Source organism: Macrobrachium rosenbergii, chromosome 15, assembly GCF_040412425.1.
Source record: "Macrobrachium rosenbergii isolate ZJJX-2024 chromosome 15, ASM4041242v1, whole genome shotgun sequence".
Lineage (NCBI taxonomy): Eukaryota > Metazoa > Arthropoda > Malacostraca > Decapoda > Palaemonidae > Macrobrachium > Macrobrachium rosenbergii.
In genome coordinates this window covers 23,811,325-23,836,056 of record NC_089755.1, presented here as the reverse complement: position 1 = coordinate 23,836,056, position 24,732 = coordinate 23,811,325, and the positions used below count along the sequence as shown (strand labels likewise).

At 36.3% G+C, this 24,732-nt stretch overlaps 1 long non-coding RNA gene across 1 annotated transcript in view; it reads right to left on the bottom strand.

Moving 5' to 3' along the window:
• LOC136846464 (uncharacterized) overlaps positions 1-24,732 on the bottom strand; it is a 117,894-nt gene that overhangs the window by 64,693 nt on the left and 28,469 nt on the right. Inside the window, exon 2 of the long non-coding RNA XR_010855407.1 lies at positions 3,990-4,033. This is a non-coding gene — a long non-coding RNA (uncharacterized lncRNA). The remainder of the gene's footprint in view (positions 1-3,989; positions 4,034-24,732) is intronic.

Sequence of the window (24,732 nt, the reverse complement as noted above, 5' to 3'; positions counted from 1 at the left end):
AGCACAACCTCAATGCATTGCACTTTTATATTTATAATGTAGTATGAGAATACTTTTGCCTGGTGCACATTATTCAAGAGTCAATAAAAAATCAATGGAGGATAATTTACTCTTGATTGGACTCTAATATATTCAATACGTATGAAAGAAAATATGAAGAAAATTAAAATAATGGAAGATTAAGAGTACAGTGAAAAAACAGTAATGATCGCCATAATCCGTGACGATGCCAGTATATACAAGGATAAAAACGCAACACACAAAGCAGCGTGCGGAAATAAACAAAAACCCACACTCTGTGGAACTTGAAAAATCGAAGAAGGAAAGTTCGACAAAACATGCCTAACATAAGCAAAGAAGCCAAAAGCAAAAGATCAACCTCAAGGCCGCGAGGGAGGCCAGACAAGCATCTGACTTCAGTCGCCAGCTGCTAAGACTCCCCAATATGGCATCGGACTGGATACTGAAAGGTATCAACCGAATGTTTTGGAACGCAAGGCTTCCAAATTTACACTATGTCTGTATCTTCTCTTACACAGAAAAAACTGGATGACCAAGGCTCCCTTCGTAAGAAGAGGTGAACAAATATTTTTTCTTTCTTGGAAAAAAACTTAAAAGTTCTTACAATAGATTAGTAGGCAATTTATAAGACATACAAACACACATACATACATATATATATACATACATACATACATACATATATATATGTATGTATGTATGTATGTATGTATGTATGTATGTATACATATATATACTGTATATGCACATATATTCATATATATGTGTGTATGTATGTACATATATATATATAAAATATCCCCTACTACTGAGGGATTCCGGAAAGAAAATTTATGACTTTCTCGAACCTCTGTGTGGTATATAAATCACCGAATGGCCGAGGGCACTGGGTTTACCGCCATATACCCTGTAATAATAATGCTTAAAAAAAAACACTTTTTTACGATACACGGGCGTAGCAAGAAAGACAAGGCTGGATGTTTTGGCGTTTAGTAAGAATAAGAAAGGTGACATAAGAGTGTGCCTAGGAATGGGAAGGAGAAATAGTGGTTGTTAAGGTAAGTATACCTTAGTTTAACCAGACCACTGAGCTGATTAACAGCTCTCCTAGGGCTGGACCGAAGGATTAGACTTATTTTACGTGGCTAAGAACCAACTGGTTACCTAGCAAAGGGCCCTACAGCTTATTGTGGAATCCGAGCCACATTATACCGAGAAATGAACTCGGGCCTAGCAGAGTGCTAGCCGAGAACTCTACCGACTCGTCCAACGAGGAAGTAAATATGTCTGGGATACATAAAAGAAGAAAAGCCAGGGATGGGTAACCCTTGTAGAGTCAGGAAGACATAGGATGGATGAAAGGGCACAAGTGTATTGGCAAAAGTTAGAGTAGAGCAGAAAAATAAGATTTAATAAGCGGATGCATGGTCAAAATATGAAAGGGTGGTGGTGCTAGGCGATTTAAAAGTAAAGCTGTGTGACAGACAACGCAATGCCAATACTACCAGGAACAGAGTTACTGGATTCAATGAGGATGGGAAGTGCATTGGGGAAATGTAATTAGAATGTCCACTTGGGAAAGACAGGATTGTCAGTATATGTTTTTTTAGAGTTTCTCTGGTATTCTTTTATATTGTACACAGAGTAGATGGCAGAGCACGTTAATGAATATACTGGTGAGAGGAAGTGTGGGTGATTATTATTTACTTGAAGCAAAAGTGAAGATAAGATTTGAAGAGGGAAGTGAGAAAAACACACTGGAAGAAAATTAATTAAAAATCGGCTAGAGTTTCAGACATGAAGTTCAAACGAGCATATAAGTATAATTTCCTGCACGGCGTGCCATTGTGTACAGGACGGCAAGACCATGGAATAAAAATAAAAAAAGTAAGAGGCGGCTAAGCAATGGGAGAGTTAGTGAAAGTGGAAATGATATGAGGTGCAACTGCATGACAAAGGAGATCATGTACAAGTATACAGGAGGATGAACACGGTAGTCAACAAGAGCGTAGGAGACAAAATAAATGCAAATAATGAAGCAGAGGAACAACTGTGAATGTGAATAAAGAAAAAATGTTTAAACTCGAGAGATGAACTGTTTACATAGGACATGTGGCTGAAGAAAACTGAAAGTGTAAGAAATGTAGACACATGAGGAAGTGGTAAAAAGATTAGAGCAGGTCAAAGGGTGGATCACACTATTTTGAGATGGCTTAGATATGTTAAAAGAATGGATGATGATTGGCTGTTAAAAGATTGTATGAAATAAGCTGGGTGGAAGGCATTCATGGGGAAGGTTTTAGAATGCAGGATATGCAAAAATACGAGCAAGATAAGTGGCCCAGTGTGTTAAAAGGTTCGACACGCTGTTGATGAACTCTCTGCATATTTTTCTACACGGAGTTCATCCATGATCCAGCAGTTATATGGAAGAATGTGGCAGTGACCACTGTCTTGTTTTTTCCCCTGGAGCCACCTTTACAAGGGAAACGCTCAGTATTGCAAAAATCATGTTATACATAATGATAAAAACATATCTAATGTTGCAAAAATCATGTTATACATACTGATAAAAATATATCTAATGTTGCAAAAATCATGTTATACATACTGATAAAAATATATTCTATGAGTGTCCACTAACTATAAACACCGCATTAGGTAAAGCTGCCACTCAGCTTAACTGGCTGCACGTAACCCCCTACGCTATAAATGTCACACTTTTCCGGATCACACTTTTTCGGATGACTTTTGGTTAAAAGCAATTCGGTCAGTACAGCTAATTTCCGAAAGATAGTATGTGCTATTTGAATGAAAAATTTACAAAATCAGACAAATAAAATTAAGAATTTATCATTCAAAGTAGAGTAGAAATTACATATGAATATGAAACCATACACCAAAGTGCATATCCCGTAAATAAAATTGGGATTTCATCCTCCCATGTACAAAATTCCATAATGACATAAGGAATTCACCATTCAAAAACCCAAGAAGAAAATTACTTTTGTGGATAGTCCGCTAACATTCACGTTCAACTATTTGATCCCTGTGTAAAATTCACTGCCCTTCTTGCATAATTAACTGAACTTTGTGTATAATCATTCGACCTTGGCGCACAATTCACAAATTCATGACTAAATATACGGCCTTTGTGTATACTCACTGATACTCGTTTCTCATTCGAAGACCTTCGTTTCTTACTAATTAGCCTCTCAGTACAATTTGCTTTGTGTACAACAAATTGATCTCCATTTCTAATCATTCGACCTTCGTGTAAGATTCACTGATATTTGCGTCACATTGTTGATGTTCGTGTCTAACTATTTGTCCTTAATATAAAACTGACCAACCTTCTAGTACAATTAACTGACCTTCGCCTCTAATTCACCGACCTTTTTTCATAAAATACTTGGCCTTTGTTTATAGTTCACTGACCTTCGCGTGTAATGCGTTGACCTTAATATCTAATTCGTATACCATTGTAATTGATTAGCTGACTTCAGGGTGTAATTCACTGGCCTTCGCAAAGGCAAATTTTCCAGCAATATCTCTAAACCTCTGCATGGCTGACCGTATTTTATCAACATCTCTGTCTCACAATAAAGATCAATCATATTTTTCACATTTTTATGCTTGCAACTGCAGCAAAAATGATGAATTGTATACACTAATGAACGGTCGGTTTCTAATGTTTATAAAGGATCTCCCAATTCTCAAATAATAAGTAGACTTGAGTACAAAGTGAATTTATAAAGATACTCATTCGAAGTTCAATTTCTCATAAAAAAAAGTCATTTTACCTACGTACATTAATTTTTTATATTTAAAATTATACTTTTTTCATATCCAACTAAATCTCTTTATTGCTATTTTTAAACTTCAAGCTCGTTCTGAAATTTATCTAACGTAAACCTAAGGAGTTGAAAAGTTCTACATATAGAGTAACTAATGTTAACAGTAAATACCTTAATCTGCAACCTCCATCAAATATTTCTCCTTGGACAAGTACCTGGAAAAGAAAGTTATCTGAGATTTTTTGTACAATGTTCGCATGCACATGCAAAAACATGCTTCCTCAGCGCCCATAATTTTGACACAGAATTATATATATATATATATATATATATATATATATATATATATATATATATATATATATATATATATATATATATATATATATATATATATATATATATATATATATATATATATATATGAAATCTGTAACTTCCTTATAATAATCTAAATGTACTGACTGGATTTTATATTTACTAAAATACTTACTGTATATTTCGATACTTTTGGTTCATCTCCCCTATTAATATAGACCCTAGTCTTGCTCTTTTTATATTCACAAATATTAAGCCACACATATCGTTTAATATCCAATTCACAAAACCTACGGAATAGCTTACAGCCAAGGGTAATTATAATTGGTAAGTGCATGGTCAAAGTCACGGTCTGTCGTGGTTTTTAATCAGACAACGGTTCGAATCCTGGAGGGGACGAAGCACTTATCAATTACAATTCCCCTTGAGTGCATGTTGTTCCTATGGCGTAGTGAACTGGATATTAAGCGATATTTGTATATATATATATATATATATATATATATATATATATATATATATATATATATATATATATATATATATATATATGTGTGTGTGTGTGTGTGTGTGTATATATATATATATATATATATATATATATATATATATATATATATATATATATATATATGTATATGTATACGTATGTATATATTATTATATATATATATATATATATATATATATATATATATATATATATATATATATATATATATGACTCGCTGTCGAACTGGAACTCCTGAAGTCTAAGCGAAGATGCAATGCATTGCCACCCTAATCAACTTCTCCTTGCATGTTAATAATGTACTTATATTTGATCTATGTATTTATTAATTTGTTAATTTATTTTTTTAATAAATACCTTCCGTTAGTTCTTTCTAATGAACACCATATTCTTAGGAAGCTTGAACTTAGAGTCAATAGCTCTGGTGGGCTTGTTCCATATAAATATTGTTAATTTTGTGAATAATAATAATATATATATACAGACACACATATACATATATACACATACACATATATATATATATATATATATATATATATATATATATATATATATATATGTATATACATATATATATATATATATATAATATATGTGTGTGTTTTTTACATGCTGCATATAATACTAACAGTAACAATCCTGACCATGTACTTTCACAGACTCAAGTTTCGTGATGAGCGCGAAACGAGACAAGGAAAGGAATCCCACTCGGAAGTAGAGTAACGTTCTGAGAAAAACTCAAAGCCGGATACAGACTCATCACAGCATCTCACAGTTTTCAAACAGCCACAACTTTTCTCTCGGAAGGTGACGAGAAAATGACTATGGATCAGTCCTTTCTGCTGTGAGACACGGAACTAACAACGAAGAGAGAGAGAGAGAGAGAGAGAGAGAGAGAGAGAGAGAGAGAGAGAGAGAGAGAGAGAGAGAGAGCCTAGAAGGTTCATCTTAACACTGCTGGCTGCTGAATGAAGAAACTGTCCTTCATACTGGTTCATCTATGCTGCGGTTGGGGGAAAACAGAAATTTAGGGAATTTCCATGAAACTTTTTTCCCCCAGTTCCATTACCAACCGAGTTTTTCCCCGTGTTTTGTCCTGAAGGACCGTAGAGGCCCACATCCATTAAAGATGAGTTTTGATGTGTGTGTGTGTGTGTGTGTGTGTTTACATTTGTATATTTTGTGCTAAGATGTGTCCATAAACGTAAAAGTTCTTGTATTTTTGGCTAAATATCGCTGAACATGAAAATATCAAAACTCATCCTTAATATATATATATATATATATATATATATATATATATATATATATATATATATATATATATATATATATACATACAAATATATATATTCATAATTATATGCAGTATACATACTAATGCTTAAAAATTTAATGTATTTCACCTGCAATAAACACCTTTCTTTCGCATTGAACACAGGCTTTTATTAAAAAACAAATGCCCCCTTATAATTTTTCATATCATGATATTACACTTGCACATAATTACAAATAAATAACTATATATATATATATATATATATATATATATATATATATATATATATATATATATATATATATATATATATATATACGACATTTCCTTTGCCTCCCTAAAGAAAATATCAATATTCAATGGGCCTATGTTTCGTCCGAAGGTGTCTTCACATTACTTGGTGGTCACCCAGCCAAGCACTGACCTGCCCTAAAGTGGCTTAAATCGCTGACCGGAGGTACAGCTAACATTCTGTTACATTTGCCAAGAGGTTTCTATCAGACAGAGAGAGAGAGAGAGAGAGAGAGAGAGAGTCTGTGCTTGGCGTAGCGACTGCAGAGTTTGGGCACACACGCTACCTCTGTCCTCCCACGCCAGGAGAGGAGCAAAGCTAGCAAACGACGCTGCCCACGACCGGGGATTTCCAGGAGAGGACGGGTCCGACCAAGAATCCCCTAAATGCACCGGAACAGCCCTACAGGACACCACTTAACGTTTGTAAACCAAGTAATGAAACCTAGGATTATCATCATTATAAATGACAGCACTCTAGACTAAACTAAACTATTGACAAGATTATTTTACTACGTCGAAATTAGAAGTAAAGAATATTCTTGTATTATCATCCTTATGAAACCAAGCACTAGATTTATTATAAGTCAGTTATTTCTGCTTGAAACAAAACGAGACTCCAAGAAGAAAATTCATTAAGAGGGTCGCATCTTGTTTTGTAGAAGATAACACAACGATTACCAAAATTGTTAACCACACATATATAAAAAAGAGTTCAATTCATAAATTCATTAAATGAATGAATTAACAAAATTAACTCTAATGAACGCATTGAATAAAGAAATCACCCCATCAAAATACTAAGTTGAATCACAAAAAAAATAAATAAACAAATAAATAAATAATGAGCATAGGCAGCATCGTACCAGTCTATCATTTTGAACAAATAAAGTCAGCACCACAAGGAATTATTAGTTCATTAATTAAATAAAGTCAGCACCGGACGAAAATACATCACCAAAACCTACATTAATCTCCGGACATAACGTATAAACAGCTTTGCTGTTAATTATGATATACCTAAGCGTGATATTTCGCAGCGATTTTCGCACGCACCCTCCATTGTTCACAGGACGGCAGCAGTGGACACCGCGACAATAACGAAGTGAGAATACGTGAATTGCACACATTTTAATGTGGACAATGCCTGACGCTCCACAAAAGGGGCTCGCGAGCCTTTTCCAACGTGAGCTGTGTGTGTGTGTGTGTGTGTGTGTGCGCGTGTGTGTGTAATAGAGATAGAAAGAGAGAGAACGTGAGAGAGGGAAATGTAAAAATCTGTATCACAAAAGAAAATAATTGCTCATGAATAGAGTATAAAAAATCCGCACCTCGCCAATAACACAGGAATAAATATGAGAGAGAGAGAGAGAGAGAGAGAGAGAGAGAGAGAGAGAGAGAGAGAGAGAGAGAGAGAGATCAAGCACGACATATTTCCTAGATAACCTCAGAGAGATACAGTATGAGAGAAATAAAGAATGAATATATACACACACACACACACACACACACACACACATATATATATATATATATATATATATATATATATATATATATATATATATGTGTATTTCTGATCAGTATGCATCATTTTCCTTTTATATATATATACATATATATATATATATATATATATATATATATATATATATATATATATATATATATTTCTGATCAGCTGCCAGTCATTTTCCTTTATATATACTGTCATATATATATATATATATATATATATATATGTATATATATATATATATATATATATATATATATATATATATATATATATATATATATATATATATATATATATATATATATATATATATATATATATATATATATATATATATATATTATATATAAAAGGAAAATGACGGCCAGTGATCAGAATGGATTGTGTGGGCCTTCCCAGACTGTGAGAACTCACTAACGATATCAAAGAGGAACATCCTGCCATGAGTGAGAGGCAAAAGGGAAGTCCCCAGCTGGTGCCACCGCCCGAGAGATTCATAACTACGTTCAGGTTCTTTTCTTTCCTTTTTTTTAACGTTAAAACTCAATTTCCTCCTAAGGATTCTTCTCTCTGATGTGGCTTTTAATGACAGTTCAATCTTTCTATCTTTCTCCCTTTCAATTCATGGTGGAACAATATGACACTTTCTCTTTACAATGAAATTGCTCCTAAACAAACTACATCGTTCTATTTCCTCAGGGCCTATGTAGTGGACATACACGTATATAAATGTACACACACACACACACATAATATATATATATATATATATATATATATATATATATATATATATATATATATATATATATATATATATATATCTACATTAAAGCTGTCTGCCCTATCCGGGGTGGCTCCCAAACATATAAAGGACAATATTCACTGCCACATTTAAACATAAATCTGCTGAATCCTCGGCGATTCCCGCGCGTAGAAACTCCCAGAACAATCGCTGCTTCGTACTCATGCACAAAGGACTCCCCAGCAGTGCCCTTAATCACACATGCACTACCATTCACCTCCATTTTGTGCGCTATCACTCTCTTCCTTGAGTTCTTGTCACTCCAACTATCTAACACTTGCTAGGTATTACTCTCCCTCTCCTTCCTCCCAAAACTCGTGAATTGTATCATCTTTTCACCAACTTATGAACAGCCTTTCCTACCACGTGACCCAACCATCTTATAACATTTGATCTATTATTTCACCTACATATATCAAAACTCCTCCCCATTTCAGTTCTTCTTAGGCCACACAAACTACATAAACAATTCGCCTCCACAACCTCTATTTTCTTCCTTTCATTCAAGTTCAGCTCAACATTCACTTCCATAGATTTCACGATTTATGAAAATTCGGCTACAAAGCCAACCCAACCACTGGGGCACTTTCAGCCATTCACTGCTTAAGACATTGAAAGGGGATAGTTGGAGTGGTTGGACAGAAAGATGGAGGAAAGAAAGCGGAATGGATGTTTAGTAAAAGGCTAGAATGTGGGCGCAACCATGAAGGGAAGCTGCAAACAACCTTTAGTAATCCCTACAGTGCACCACGTGAAGTGTACCGAAGATACTACCCACTTACAGAGTCAACAAACCCTTCATACATCCTTATCTTAGCTTGCATTGACATTCCAACTTCCTGCCAATCTTATTCTCACATCCTGCTACCTTTGTTGCTTCCTCTAATTTCGAATCACTTCCTTTCTGGAACCTAAGTACTGCAGTACCTGAGGTTTTCCTGGACAGGCTGCCAGCTAACATACCACTGAGTTTCACCCAACTTCCTGACCCACCTGTGACCCAACTAATAGCATTTCATTTGAATTATCCCTTTTGCGTGAATATGATGGAACTAATCAACACATGAGCATGTGTTTCACAGAAATAAATTTCTAACTCACATCAGGATCGAACCAAGGTCTTTCAAATGAAAGGCATGAGTGCTACCAAGTGAACTACACAAATCATAAAAGAAGTTGGAATCTAATTAATTCTGTACCTGGGATTTATTTCTGTGAAATGTGTTCTCACGTGTTCACTAGTTCCATTACAATCACACTGAAGGGATAATTCAAATGAATTGCTACCAACTGGGTCACTGGTTAGTCAAGAGGTTGAGAAAAACTCTCTGGTATGTTAGGTGGTAGCCTGCCTATGAAAACCTCAAATACAGAAGTACTTTAGTTTCAACTTAGGACCTGGTAGAAGAGACTCTTTAGCCTTCTGGGAGAAGGACACTGAAATCAAACCAGGGTAGAAGAGACTCTTTAGCCTTGGTAGGCAACCCTTCTAAGAGAAAGATACTCTGAATACATATCCTGTTCGCCAACCTTGGACTGTGATATAGCCATTGCACCGTGGCCTTCCATGGTCTTGGGTTGAGTTCCCTTGCTTGAGGGTACAATCTGGCCTCTTTCCTCTTTTTGGTTAACTTTCCTTTTTTCAAGCAGTGTGTAGGAAAGGCCGATGAAAAAGCAAAAGTTGCTTTTTGGATTATCAGAAAAGCACCTTCTCCTTACCTAATCTTTTCCTTCTAGGATTTTCATAGTTTCTAAATCCATCCTGACTGTCCTCCCCAAGTTGTTGTGGTAAACCTGGAGGGGTTCTTACATGCCTTACAAGGCTCCAGTTTGTCAACCAGCTGCTTCTGGCACTTTTTTCAATGACATGTGGTCAGGTTTATTTATACTTTTTATGAAATTTTTTGTAAACAATGTAAACACTATTTTTGTTGATTTTATTATTATTGCTTATTGTTCTGTGGATTTATTATGTTGTTGTTGTTGTTATGAGTCTATTTATTAGTTTTGTTACTAATTTTATGTTGTTAATTTTAATTCTTTTTGGGAGATATAGAGCTGAACCCTGGGCCTGCTGCTCTTTACTGTAAGAAAAACTGCCGAGTACTTTACACATATGTTCGTGGCTTAAGGTTAAATTTTCTTGATCTCCAAATTATCTTGATCTGTCAAGAGTTGTGCCCGTAACTACGATCTGATATTCTTATCTAAGACACTTAGGCAGTAACAAGTTTAAGGTCGAGTTTTTAATCCCAGGGTTTGATGGCCCTGACTTTATCATTGTAACATCCCACATGTGAAAGGTATGGCTGTGTACCATAAGTCCGGACAACCTATTTATCATCAGAAAAACTTAGTGTAGCTGCCATGAAGTTCTTTGTTTTAAGATTTTCAGTAATATAACCATATTTTCTGTTTATAACTAGCCAAATATCGATGATTCTATATATATGACTGTCTCTTGGAGATGATTAGTATGGCTCAGTCACACGATTCAAAAACTTCATTCGTTATTTGTGGAGACTGCAATACAAAGCACAGCGAGTGGCTTAATTCAAATTCCACAGATCAACATCAACCAGTCTTCTCTTGAGTTCTGTGTATCCTCTGATTTTGTCCAGCTAACTGAGGAACCCACATGTATTTCTGGTGATAGATTATACCTCATATTCACAGATGTTCCAGCTAGTTTAAAGTCCAAGGTTTGCGAGTATCTAGGTACTTCTGATCACTGCGCCACTGAGATAGACTATCTGTCAATCAGTATATTCATAATTCCACCACTGGGAAAACTATCTGGCTGCAATCTAGGGCCAACTGGGAAGGTATTATTGAAGCATGCCAGGCACTTCATATTTCAGATGCTCTATCAGATCCTGATCCCAAGAAAAAGTTAAATGGAATTCTGATGGCTATTTTAGTAAGATATGTCCTTAGAAAGGTCATCAAATTCAGGACAAACGACCAGACACAGTTTGACGATACATGTAGATGAGCTTTACCATGGCAAACAGACCAAATTCAACACATGGGGACAATATCGTTCACATGAAAACTACAAAATTTTTGTTGAGCCTCACCGTGCTGCAAATAGAATTTATAATACAGCTGAGAGGAATTACAATAATTCCTTAATGAGGAAACTTGAAGGAATTACTTGGCATCATATGTGGTGGACCAAATTGGCATTATCTATATTTGGGTCAGGTTCATCTTCCACCACTAACAGATGATGGTAAGTTGGTTACTGGCCATAAGAAAAAGGCTTTTGAAGCTAAGCAATCAGCTGAGAATATCCCTCTCCCTAATACTTGTCATCCTGAACCTATTCTTTCAAAATTTCCATTTCACTTTAGGGATGTTAAGAAAATTCTTGATAATCTTGATAGCTGGGGTGGAGAAGATCCCAATGGTTATTTCCCTGTGTCTTTAAAAAAAAAGGTTTCTAGTGTTGTCTCCACAGATTAATAGATTCTATAGACTTTAGGTCCACATAGTATCTATGCATATAAGAGCAAGCTTAGCAATACAGTGCCTGTTCCAAAGAATGGCATATCTGCAGACTGCAGTAACTACAGGTCAGTTTCTATTTTCCCTGTGCTCTCGAAAGTTGTAGAAAAACTTATTTTTACGCCACTATACAAGTAGGTGGAATCTAAAGTGCTGTTTGCTAAAAGTCAATATGCATATAGGAAGCACTTAGGTACCTGCAATGCTCTTTTAGAGTTGACATGCCATTTGCAAAAGAACCTTGATAAAGGTTTTGAGTGTAGAGTAATTCAAGTAGATTTTAGTGCTGTTTTCAATTTAGTATATCATAAGGCACTTATTTATAAACTTCAGAATCTTGGAGTTGGTGGATATGTTTTTAGGTTTACTTCAAGGTTTTCTTACAGGTAGGCAGAAACGAGTTGCTGTTGATGAGTTCAACAGGGTAGTGTCCTTAGACCACTGTTACTTTTAGCATACACAAGTAATATGGTTGTTGGCCTGGAAAACAAGACTGCTCAGTATGCCGATGATGCAACACTTGTGGTGTAGTAAAGCCTACATTTGTGAGAAATGAAGCTGCCCTTAGACTCAATCGTGACACAGACCGGATTAGTGAATGGTGTAGACGGCGGGGTATGAGGCTGAACTCTAGTGAAACGAAAACACTGGTGATTAGCAGATCTTGTACAGGCTTTCCACCCCATTCACCTCTCCCCCGCCCCGTCCAGGTGGATGGGACTCTGCTGAATGAGTCTGAAGCTTTAAATATTCTAAGTGTAACTTTTTACTCAAATCTTACTTTTCAGAAACACCTAATGAAAGTGTCAGCAAATGCCGCAAGAAAGTTAGATATTGTACGTAAGTCCTCACATATTTTGTAACAATGATAAAACCAATACAGCCTGTTTTAGGTGATTTGTCCTTTCTTTATTAGAATACTGTTCTCCAGTATGGATGTATGCTTTCGCCAGAGATTTATCTCTTTTAGAGTGGTTCGTGGTGGTAGGTTTCTGTTTCCTAATATTAGCAGTTATGACTTGGACCATCGACGGATACTCTTTTTTGTTTCCCAAATTTTCATTAGCTGTATTTTCACATTCACAATTGATCCCTGATCCCCTTTTCCTGCCAAGAGCAACCAGATTTGCTGAACAGCAGCACCAATATGCAGTAAATATACCTTGCTATCGAACTTCTCAGTTCCAGAGGTCCTTTATTCTTCAAACTGTTGGATCTTGGAACAGTCTCCCTGAGGACGTCGTGCAACAGGAACTTCAAAAGTTCAAGCAAAAATGTAATGCATTACTACCCTAATACAATTTTCCATACATATTTTAATAATATACTTATATTTCTATCTTGCTTATTAATGAGTTATTTTTTCTTTTTTAATAAGAGAGATCTCATTTTTCTGTATTTCCCTTTACCTCCTCTTACTTCTTTCTAATGAACACCATATTCTTTGGAAGTTTGAATTTCACGTCAATGGCCCCTGTGGGTTAGTTTCATATGAATAGGGTTCATTTCTGAATAATAATATGAATATATATATTATATCTATATATATAATACATATATATATATATATATATATATATATATATATATATATATATATATATATATATATATATATATATATATATATATATATATATATATCTGTGTGTGTATGTGTGTGTATGAGTGTGTGTGTGTGTGTGTTAATAATGATTACATATACAAGGATCGATGGAGGGATGTAAATGTTCAGGAATAAATAATCAGCACAAAAATAAAATTAACACAGTCGCCTCCCTGCTTTATATGCAACAATACAGCAACAAAAAAAACAAGAAGGACAACGTAAAAATCAAATCTTGTGTCCAATAGGAAGGAGGCGTTTTTTCAGAACAAAAGAACAAAAGTAAAACTGCCACGTATACATGAAAAAGACCAGCTGGTTGCAGCATATATCCGGTTAAATATTTTCTTGGTTCGTCCCTGAAGGGACTCCTACAAGGCACAGAAGGCCTTGAGCGAACTCCTGCCTTTTTTGCTTACTTTCACATTACATCGTTGTACTTGGTACTGGAGTTTTTTCTTTTTTACCTGCTGGATGAACTAAGAGGAAAAAAAACCCAAATCCAGCTACACCACAATGACATTAGAAACTGACAACTGCTGAAACAAAATAATGAAAATGTCATTAGGTCACCTGAATGTTGGCTCTAATTTATCAAAATCTAAATTACCTAATATCTCATGAAATGAGAAAAACGAGAATTATCACCAAAAAAAGATATAAAAGTAAGAGAAGTCTTGGCACTAACAAAATATAAAGAATTATAAGCAATATAAATTGAAACGCCTTTTCCTTTAGAGCTAGATGGTTAGCTCCAGAAGGCGCTAAACTTTCGGCTCCCAGGCAGACTTTTGGGATGAGGCTAAGAGCCTCGTTCCCTTGCCTATCCTAGTTACAACCCACCACAATCGAACAGCCACCAAGTAAATAGTTCAATGCTTATGTCAACACACATCATATTTGTCAGGTAACGTGTTCAGTCGTCATGGTGGAGGCTAGGAACTGTCGTTGGTTATGAAATTCCGGTATCTACATGACCATGGGAAGATGGGATGTTGTATGTTCTTGCCAAAAATGCATTAAAAAGGAAAACGAGAAAAGAAATGAGAATGATGACACTTTCGTCAGAACCTTTCTTCTATTGATATCATGACCCCTAATGACCTCACAGCAAGCACAAACTCAATCCTTCTGCTGGCTGACTTTAGAAAATAAGCAAACTTCATCTTGATTCTGCTGGGGCGACAGTTACCCAAAACAAACGCTCACCTCTCTCTCTCTCTCTCTCTCTCTCTCTCTCTCTCTCTCTCTCTCTCTCTCTCTCTCTCTCTTGATGCAAGCAGACATCTTTTTTATTTTTCTTTGAAAATATCACGGAACGGTGGATATGAGACCAGGTAACAGGGTTTGGGAGCATTATCAACGAGACCAATCACAAAAAAGTCAAGCTTACCGAAAAAATACTGTTAACTACAAACCGCTGAAAAGTGTAAGAAGAATGATTCGACAAAAACACAAAATTGATAACCAAATGAAACTAAACGGGTAAATGGATGGAAAATACTTGAATGATTCACGCACTCGCTTCTGTGACCCTCACTGCAACCCATAAAAGAATCCATAAAAGTAATTTATTTCCGTTCCCTTTTCAAAGTCAATCTAGGATAGAAAGTCGTAAACCGAGATAAAAGATATTTTACCACTGGTACATGGTCATGTTCAATTTCCGAATCCCCAACCGGTCACCTGTAATTTCGTAATGATCATTAATGCGTACGTCAATAACTGTGAGTGAAATCCTCTACTTTTCCTGAACTTAGGTCGCCTCACGTAATGTCCAAACTGAGGTCAGGTAATGGAATTTCCCTTCCTACTTGACATTCATACTCTGGCTTCTTTTTATTTGAGTTTAGGAAGATTCTCTCAGACATGTTTTACTCAATTTATTAATAAACCTGATAATAGGTAAACTATATATCTTAAAAATTAAAAAGTATTATGGGTTTTTATATTAAGATCGTCTACTTCCTTTTCAGGTACCATTACTCTTCTTTTTTGTCATCAGAGTACGGAACATGTAAATCCAATAATATTTGGACAATGTCACTTTATTCTATTTTACCTCATTCCCCAAAACGGAAATTGCATTATTTAAGTTTGGGTTTCTAAAGTACCGTGAACAAAGCAGGTCAGAATATTTACTGCTATAGTGGTGATGATAGTATACATTACCAACTGCGGTCTGGACACTGCTGCCTTATGAAGTGTCAATGCCTCTAGATTCTGAAATATTCTAATACAGCGGAGAGCCTATTATGGAGTTGTGAACCCTTTGGAAGAGGAAATGGCTCCTGTTTGGTGAATAAACCTCTCTCTCTCTCTCTCTCTCTCTCTCTCTCTCTCTCTCTCTCTCTCTCTCTCTCTCTCTCCCCGAGGCCAAGAGCAAAAGAAAGGTCAGTATATTTACCGAGGACAGTTGATGTGGTGGTAAAAAGGGTTGTGGACTCCTTGGTGGGAGTAAATTCCACCTGATGTTTGACAGCGGCCATAATTTCACTTCTGTGGGATACCAGAAAGTAAAAAATGGCATTCACATTTTCCATGTGGTAAGTCGCCAAATACAAGATACGTGGGATTTGCAGCCCTTTACTACTGTATGCTATGAAACTGCAACACGCACTAAATAAAAAAAAAACTACTACACTTGAAGGTTTTGAAAATGCGTGGATTTCGTGCAACAGAAAAGAAAAGTATGACATCATTGCTCAAGGCAATAAAGCTGAATGTGCTGGCACTTGGTTAAACAGAGGTGATAAGCCACTGTGTTTAGGAATGGAGAGGGCAAGTGATTGTGCCTCCGGTAGTTAAAAGGTCTAAAGCTAAAAATGAGCAACATCTTTAATGTCAGCAAGACTCTGGAGACAAGGGAAAGAGTACAATGACTTTCTTCTAGGACTGTTGAGGAAAACTGAGTGTGATAGACGGGAAAAAGTGTAATCTTAAATGTATGGTCTAGGAATGGAAACGAATCCCAGTGAATTTTTTTTTTTTTCAGGGGGAGAACCTGAACCTATGTCTGGATGGGCCTGAGAGTTATCTGAACTGAGTCATTTTTCAATGGAGTGAGCATTTTGAAGATTTGCTATTTGTGGAAGATAGAAGAGCGGTAGATCTGAAAGGCACCCGAGAGGAAGGGGCTACTGTAAGTCAGAGAATGCTTGTGGGAGTAGCTATTGAGAAGCTGTGAGAGAAATTAAGGAGTTGAAGAATGTTAACTGAAAGACGCCAGGAGTTGGTGGAATTACAAGTGCATTAAGAGGCCGATCAGGGTTTATATGGTATGCACTACCGAGGGAGAGATTCTGGAGTAATGGGTGACATGAATATTTGTACTTTTGTATAAACGTAGAGATGATGGAGTAGACTAAAATAACTATAGCAGCAGAGTGTTGCTTAATATACCATTGAATGAGTATGGTGGTATTTTTATTTAGAAATTAAGATGGATAATTGAAGGGCAGAATAGGACAAATGGGGTTTTGTCAAGAGAGTGTGCGTGGATAGATTGTTTGTTTAGATACCGTTATATGATAAGTTTACAACAAAGGAAACAGCTGCTTGTGGCACACGTGGTCCTAGAAAAACTTGGGCAAGACTTGACATGCATGCAATGTCAAGGTTGCTGAGGGTATCTCGTACACCCTCAACAGAATGTACATTGTTGAGAGAATAAAAGGGTTCATGCTATCAGCAAAACTTATGTTAAAATATGCAGTCAGGAGTGACTTGTTTGGGTCTGAGTCAAGGGTGTGTTATATTTATGCAACGTCGGTATTATTAAAAAAAAAAAAAAAAGTCACACGAGCATCAAAACATAAACGTCGCTGTTGTTGCAAAACCGCAGTTGAACAGGATACTTGAAGTGGTTTCACAAATACAATAAATTATCCTAATTTGATTTTGCAAAAAAAAAAAAAATAATAATAATTACCCTGTCCAAAGTCTGGATCAAGATGCCAAAATATGGCGAAATACGTGCCAATGCGGGACCATCTTGAGGATGCTAGAAACATGACTACGTTAAGAGAAGATTTCAGAATATTACTTTTTATCACACTATTCTCATATAAATTAGGACTAATTTTCAAAAATACCTTAATAATTTTCAAGTACCTTTTACGTAAAGGGGCACACCCATGACCATGCATACTCTATATTTAAATAGCATAATACTGAGAAAGACAGTTAAGGAAGATTAACAAAACTGAGAGCTCAGTTTGCTCCAGTTCTAAACTTTTCAAAGAGCCAGATTAAAATCATGACATTAATCAAAGACTATGATAATAAGCTTTAATTACTGGCTTCCCATGTCACTTAAAACGAACGTTACACAAACTTCCTTGTGACAGGCGGTCACGGATCCATGTAATTACCTAAAGTTAATTATAACCTGACACTTTTATTGTCTTGAAATTACAAGTAAAAACTGGCAGTGAAGCAATGACCTATAGCTAGCAAAACGTTTGCCTATAAGCAATAGCTGATAAAAAGAAAGTACTGGGTACTTTATGGGAAGAAGGCGAGAGCCAGAGGGACGGAGAATTTCACAAATATAGTTCTATATCTTTCCTCCTACATTTACAAGATTCCAAAAATTTCTATCACCAGTGAATAATAAACCTAGTTTATTGATTTTCGCACTGCCAGTCGGGTTCAGCCTTTTATTGGATTCTTCGAAGGCGAATTTGTTTCTGTCTATTAAATTCTTAGCGAGAGAGAGAGAGAGAGAGAGAGAGAGAGAGAGAGAGAGAGAGAGAGAGAGAGAGAGAGAACAACGAACCACCTTCTTTCAGACTGGTATAAATTGCGTGAGTTTACTCTAGTCTGGGCATGTTACCAATCTTTATCCAAGCTCCCCTCAAGGATGGTGGCCTGGTTGGGAATAGAAACCTGCCAATCAGTGGACCAACTTCTGCCTGTTAAATTCGGTTAACTGTGCCACGGTCGAGGGTCATATCCTTTACTGGTCGCAGGAACTTAACTTCTCTAAGGTTGGAGTTTAGAGGCTCTACTCTAGGAAAAGTGATGCTCTGGAAGATTACTTCCCTGGCATTTCAATTACGCCTCCGCGTTAAGACACGTAAAGCTCTATAAGCTTCCAAAGCTAACCTCCCTGACATTCCCAAATCCTTTTCAAATTCTTATGGGCTTTTTAATGACTTCGTTTGAGCCGTAGACTTGTTCAAAGTCAAAGACAAAAATATCATGTTACTCCTTGCTAGTTTGTAACGAGCTGTGAATTGAAAATTATCTCTCTCTCTCTCTCTCATAGATGACTGAATAACACTGAAAATGCTGTTATTGTATTTCCCTTTCTCTCTCTCTCTCTCTCTCTCTCTCTCTCTCTCTCTCTCTCTCTCTCTCTCTCTCAGAAAACTCTGACGCATCAACAAGAATGATAATTAAATCTCTCGTAGAAAACACAGTAACAGATGTGCAACTCTCTCTCTCTCTCTCTCTCTCTCTCTCTCTCTCTCTCTCTCTCTCTCTCTCTCTCTCTCTCTGAATCCAAATATGTATGGAACTTTCCAAAAGCGTCTGCAACGTCCCAAGTACTTGAAAACCCCATCGCGCACAGTATGGGCCACTATTGTACTTTAGATAGGCTGTAATTTACTTAAGAGCAGCTATTCATTTCCTTTCTCTACCCAATACCTTTGTACTGGTGTCTATCAATGCTTGCTGTTTGCAGGAGAAAGGCTGAAATTAATGGGTATCTATGTTTATCTGCTTATTTATTTTATATAACAAATACAGATTTTTAATTCTTGAATATTGTTTTATTCTTGAATGTCGTTTAATGGGTTTTCTTTAATAAAGAGATCGTATTTTACTATAACCTCTAACTCTTAAAATTGATCGCACTCATGGCAATAAAACAACATCTATATTTATTTCCTTTCCAAACCGTTCTTGATACTGTTTATTGGCACAAGATCCGTTTACAAAAACAGGGTGGGATGTGTATGTGCATATGTGTGCGTTGAAGAGAGAGAGAGAGAGAGAGAGAGAGAGAGAGAGAGAGAGAGAGAGAGAGAGAGAGAGAGAGAGAGAGAGATCTATTCCAGTAAACATATGTAATCACAGACTCTAACTTTAGAATATTATACTAACTTCAAACAATAACAACTATAACAAAGATAAGAGAGAACATTTTATGAATCTTACCAACAGTACCTTCACAACTACCCAGGTTCAGTGAAAATATTTTTCTGCTTGCTACAATAATAATAATAATAATAATAATAATAATAATAATAATAATAATAATAAATTATCATTATTATTATTATTATTATTATTATTATTATTATCATCATCATCATAATAATAAAATCCGAGTGGATCTTGTTTGTCCGCCCCGGGTGGGGCGGGGTAGGTAGGGAATCGGGAGGGTAGGGGAGACATAACACATCCACCCTCCTCCTGCAAACCTGTTTGTCAGCCCAGGGTTTGGGCAGGGTAGGTAAGGGAGCGGGAGGGTAGGGGGGAGACATGCCACATCCACCCTCCTCCTGCAAACACGTTTGTCCGCCCCGGGTGGGGTGGGGTGGGATGGGGTAAGTAGGGGATTGGGAGGGAAGGGGAGACATAACACATCCACCCTCCTGCCCTGCGCAGCGTAGCGCGTGCCATCAAGCTCGTAATACAATAATAATAATAATAATAATAATAATAATAATAATAATAATAATAATAATAATAATAATAATAATAATAAAATAATAATAATAATAAAATAATAATAATAATAATAATAATAATAATAATAATAATAATAATATGCACTTAAATTCTTATATAAAATGTAAATAATAATAATAATAATAATAATAATAATAATAATAATAATAATAATAATAATAATAATATCCTTTATTACAGCTGAGGGCCATATACATGGAATATACAAATACAATACACACAATCTAGATACATAAGATAACATGATATATATAAAAATAATAATCGGCAGTATCCACACAGTTGCTGTATATAGATGTAGAAAAAATAGAATTCATAATAATGGTAATTGGCAGTAATTATATAGAGAATAGTAAAAAAAATATAAAAAATGATAACAATTAAAAATACAGATCGTAGACGATTAATTTCCAGCTCGGGACCAGGTTACAGAAGTTAGGTCCAGAAGGCTAAATACGAAAACTGAAGATAGCAAAACTCTATGATATCAATCAAAGTAATAATACAAAAGGAAAAGACCAATAATAACAAGTAACGTAGAAATATAATAATAATAATAATAATAATAATAATAATAATAATAATAATAATAATAATAATAATGACAGATTCTGGAGATGACGCTTCGTAGTTGCAAAAATAGAGAATACGTCATTTAAGGAACAGACGCCTCATTATCCTATCTTTCCCACAATTTAGATCTTCTTGGCTCACTACTTAGGATGCTTTGTATGAGCGAACTGCTGCTGTTTCTCAGTCGGGTGATCAGACTGGACATTGTCCATCTAACAATGATTTTTAAATTATCCAGGCGGTTTTCTATGACATCTGCGTGGTAGAGTGATAGCGAGGAGTGTTTGTGAGGGGTCTCAGAATGTCATTGTGAACAACAGTGATACGTCTCATGGTCTCTCGGGTACAGTTCGTCTAAAGGGAACACCCACATATACTGTAGCAGTACGAGTGGAAGAGCAGCAGTTTCGTTTCTCGGTGACAGAAGGAAAGCCTCCTTGCAATCATGTTGCCAGTTGCACATAGTTTACGACGCCTCTGCTCAATGTCTGCCGGATCTTTTAGGTCGTCCGTGATAATGTGGCCCAAATACGGAAATTAATGCACGAATTCCAGACGATGATTTCCGAGGAAAATTTGTGGTTCTGCAATATGCTTAAGCGATCTCGGGAGCAGCGACATACACTGGGCCTTGGTTTCGTTGTATAATATATCAAATTCCTCTGCATATTGGCGGCAGGTGTCGATGAGTCGCTGGAGACCTTGCACTGATGGGGAAATCAGAACCATGTCGTCAGCGTAACGGAGGTTGTTAATTGTTGTTTCGTTGATAGTGCATCCGATTGGGAGTGAGTTCAGTTTGACATTCAGGGCATCTGTGTACGTGTTAAACAGGTATGGAGAGAGAATGTCCCCATTGCCGGAACCTGGTTAGGGAGCCGAAGGTGTACAATACGTTACCCCATTTGACACAGAATTGCTGTATGGAGAACCAACAACGTAAAATGCCAATTAGATATTGAGGTGTGCCTCGTTTGTGCAGCTTCAGGAAGAGCTTCAGCTAGTTTACTCTGTCAAATGCTTTTCTCACATCTACAAAACATAGGAAAACAGGAGAGGCTGATGATAGGTAACAGTTCAGCAATTCTTCCAGGATGTAGATGCAGGTGTCGATTGAGTTGTTTGCTTTAAAGCCGAACTGGCTGTCAGAAGTGTGTAGAAAGGGGAGAAGTCTTACTAGAAGAACAGACTCAAGTATCTTCGACTCAGTTGTAGTAACTGCAATCGAGCGATAATTGCCAGGATCAGCAGCATCCTTTAGCTTGTTTTTTATTAAAGGTATTAAGTGAACCAAGAATAGGGAGGAGTCTGGGAGAAACTAGTGAATTATGCACGCACTGAATAGCGCAGCGTTCATGACATTACTGGGCTTTTGAAACGTTGAATCCTAATCATGCTTCAACCGAATTTCAGAATTTACCAGGCGCTTATCTAATTTGTCGAAGTAATTAACGGTTAAAGTTCAAATAAAAATGAGAATCATGACACGAACCAGACATAAAAAAATTCAATTTCAAAAGCAGACTTCCACTGAGGTTTATTAAAACAGTGCGTGCTACTGTTTACGGGACAACCAGTGCTCCACGGCCAACCTGAAACCTTGCGTAAATGCTATACAACTGGTTGCAAGGAGACAATCCGTCACAAAAATAATTATTCTTAAAAAACCTTTAGCCTTAAGTGAGGCGAGTAATTTGAATATGAAAGAGATGCTTGATTATCAATCCTATTTCGTTATTGACGAATCAGATGTATTGTCATATTTGTCTGTTACTTTTGTTTCTTCTTGTGTTTCGGAAACAAATCTGTCGGTTAAGAAAACTGCGTCAACAGTAAAATTATCAAGAAATTCTCGAAGTAAATTCCATTAACAAAACACGTCTCACGATCCCATATTTTGAAAATTCGAAATAACTTAACTGACTCTATACTGAAGTTTGATAAGAGAAGAAATGTTTCAAAGGAATTCTTATCGCAGAGATGCCAACGTAATACTATGCAGAAACAAAGTTTCCAAAATGGAATCTTCTGCATTTCAGAATATTTCATAAAAATAATGTTCCTTTGAGATTCCGCGCAAAAATCCTTGAATGAGATTCTTCACATGAGACACGCAACAAGAGAGCGAACAGAAGAATACGTAATGAAAAACAAATAAAACCAGAGGCGTTTGGAGACTGCAAACAAACCTCCCGCCAAGAATAGGCAATCCAGTCACCAAAAAGTTGTTTCTCCTCCCCGTGGTGTTGAAGATTTCAGGAAAATCCCTGAACCCGAATCCGAACCGGACCTCTCGCAAAATTTAGTTGCTTGTTAACGATCATGAGGCCGACCTTCACCAAAATGTCAGTGAAAATGCATCCATCTCTATTTGTGCAATCTCGCTGAAAAGAAAAATGGATCTATATATTTACCAATCTAGGGTAAATATTTATTGAAAATCTATCCTGATCCAGAACCGAATCTCTTGGAATCTAATCACTAGTTGACAATCACAATCTTATGCTCCTGTTAGTTTAGTTTTCGTAAATATCTCCACGGCACTTTATGTATAATAACAGACAGACAGATTCATCAAACAAAAACATAACGTACTCATCATTAGTAATAAAGCAATCTCTCTAAGCAGTTCGAGACTTGCTCAGCTACGATAAGAGAGAGCCTAAAAGAACAATTGTTTTAAGAAACGAAACCGCCGCCCCACTTCAGGCCTAGATCCAACCCCTCTCAGATAATTCTGTTACCTTAGGCCTGTCAATGTCAGATTAAGACTAACTATTACCTAGTTACACATATAATCGTCTGGCAGTGATCATAACAACATCGATTCCACATCCTTGAACGTGTGCCTCTTCCCACATTCTGCCGAACGCAGCGTAAAGAGAATGAGAGAGAAGACTTCGGGAAATGCCCGTCTTACATCTAATCTTATTACAGGGAACAAAAAAGTGTGAGGGATAAGTAGGCCTAAAAGTTTTTTTCTCTCTCTCTCCCTCTCTCACCCCTTATCTCTTCTCTATTTTTCTGATGACTCTCCTATAATATTCCTAAAAAATTTTCGATATTAAGAAATTCGTGCTCATTGCTTACCTAAAATGTTTACTCCTGAGGTAGTTTTGTGCTTGTCTTTAGAAAAGATTTTTGCATTCCTTGTCAACGTCGGTGAAACTGAGCATTACCGTCTAGTTTCCAGTATACAGAGCTTTGACAAAACGTACATTCATGTGTTTTATTTGAACAATAAATTGAAGTTTCCAGTGCACAGAACTTTGGCTTAGAAAGGAAAAACAGCAAAATTTTTTTGAAAAGTTTATAAAGTTTCCAGCGTAAAGAATGAATGAAATACGGCAAAATGCTTTAATAAAATGTATTCTTTACTAGTACGACTGTTTTTCTTTTTATAAAAACATTCGCACAATCACAAAGTGGTATAGAGAGAGAGAGAGAGGGGGAGGGGCGGATATCCACTCCATAAATATGAGTGATTTCCTTCTCTTTAACGCAAACTCTTATTATAAAAAGGAAAATACTAAATCCAGAAGAACAACCATTACAGAAAGCAGCCCAGCGCGATGAATACGACCAAACGCTACTTAACACGTTAACTAATGTCGATTCCATTAGAACCAAAAGTTCAGATAAATTAAAGTGACACCTGAGAGAGAGAGAGAGAGAGAGAGAGAGAGAGAGAGAGAGAGAGAGAGAGAGAGAGAGAGAGAGAGAGCTTTGATATTAATCCATAATGGGGTAAAACACCTCGTCAATCAATTAACTACTTGTGTATAATCAAAATT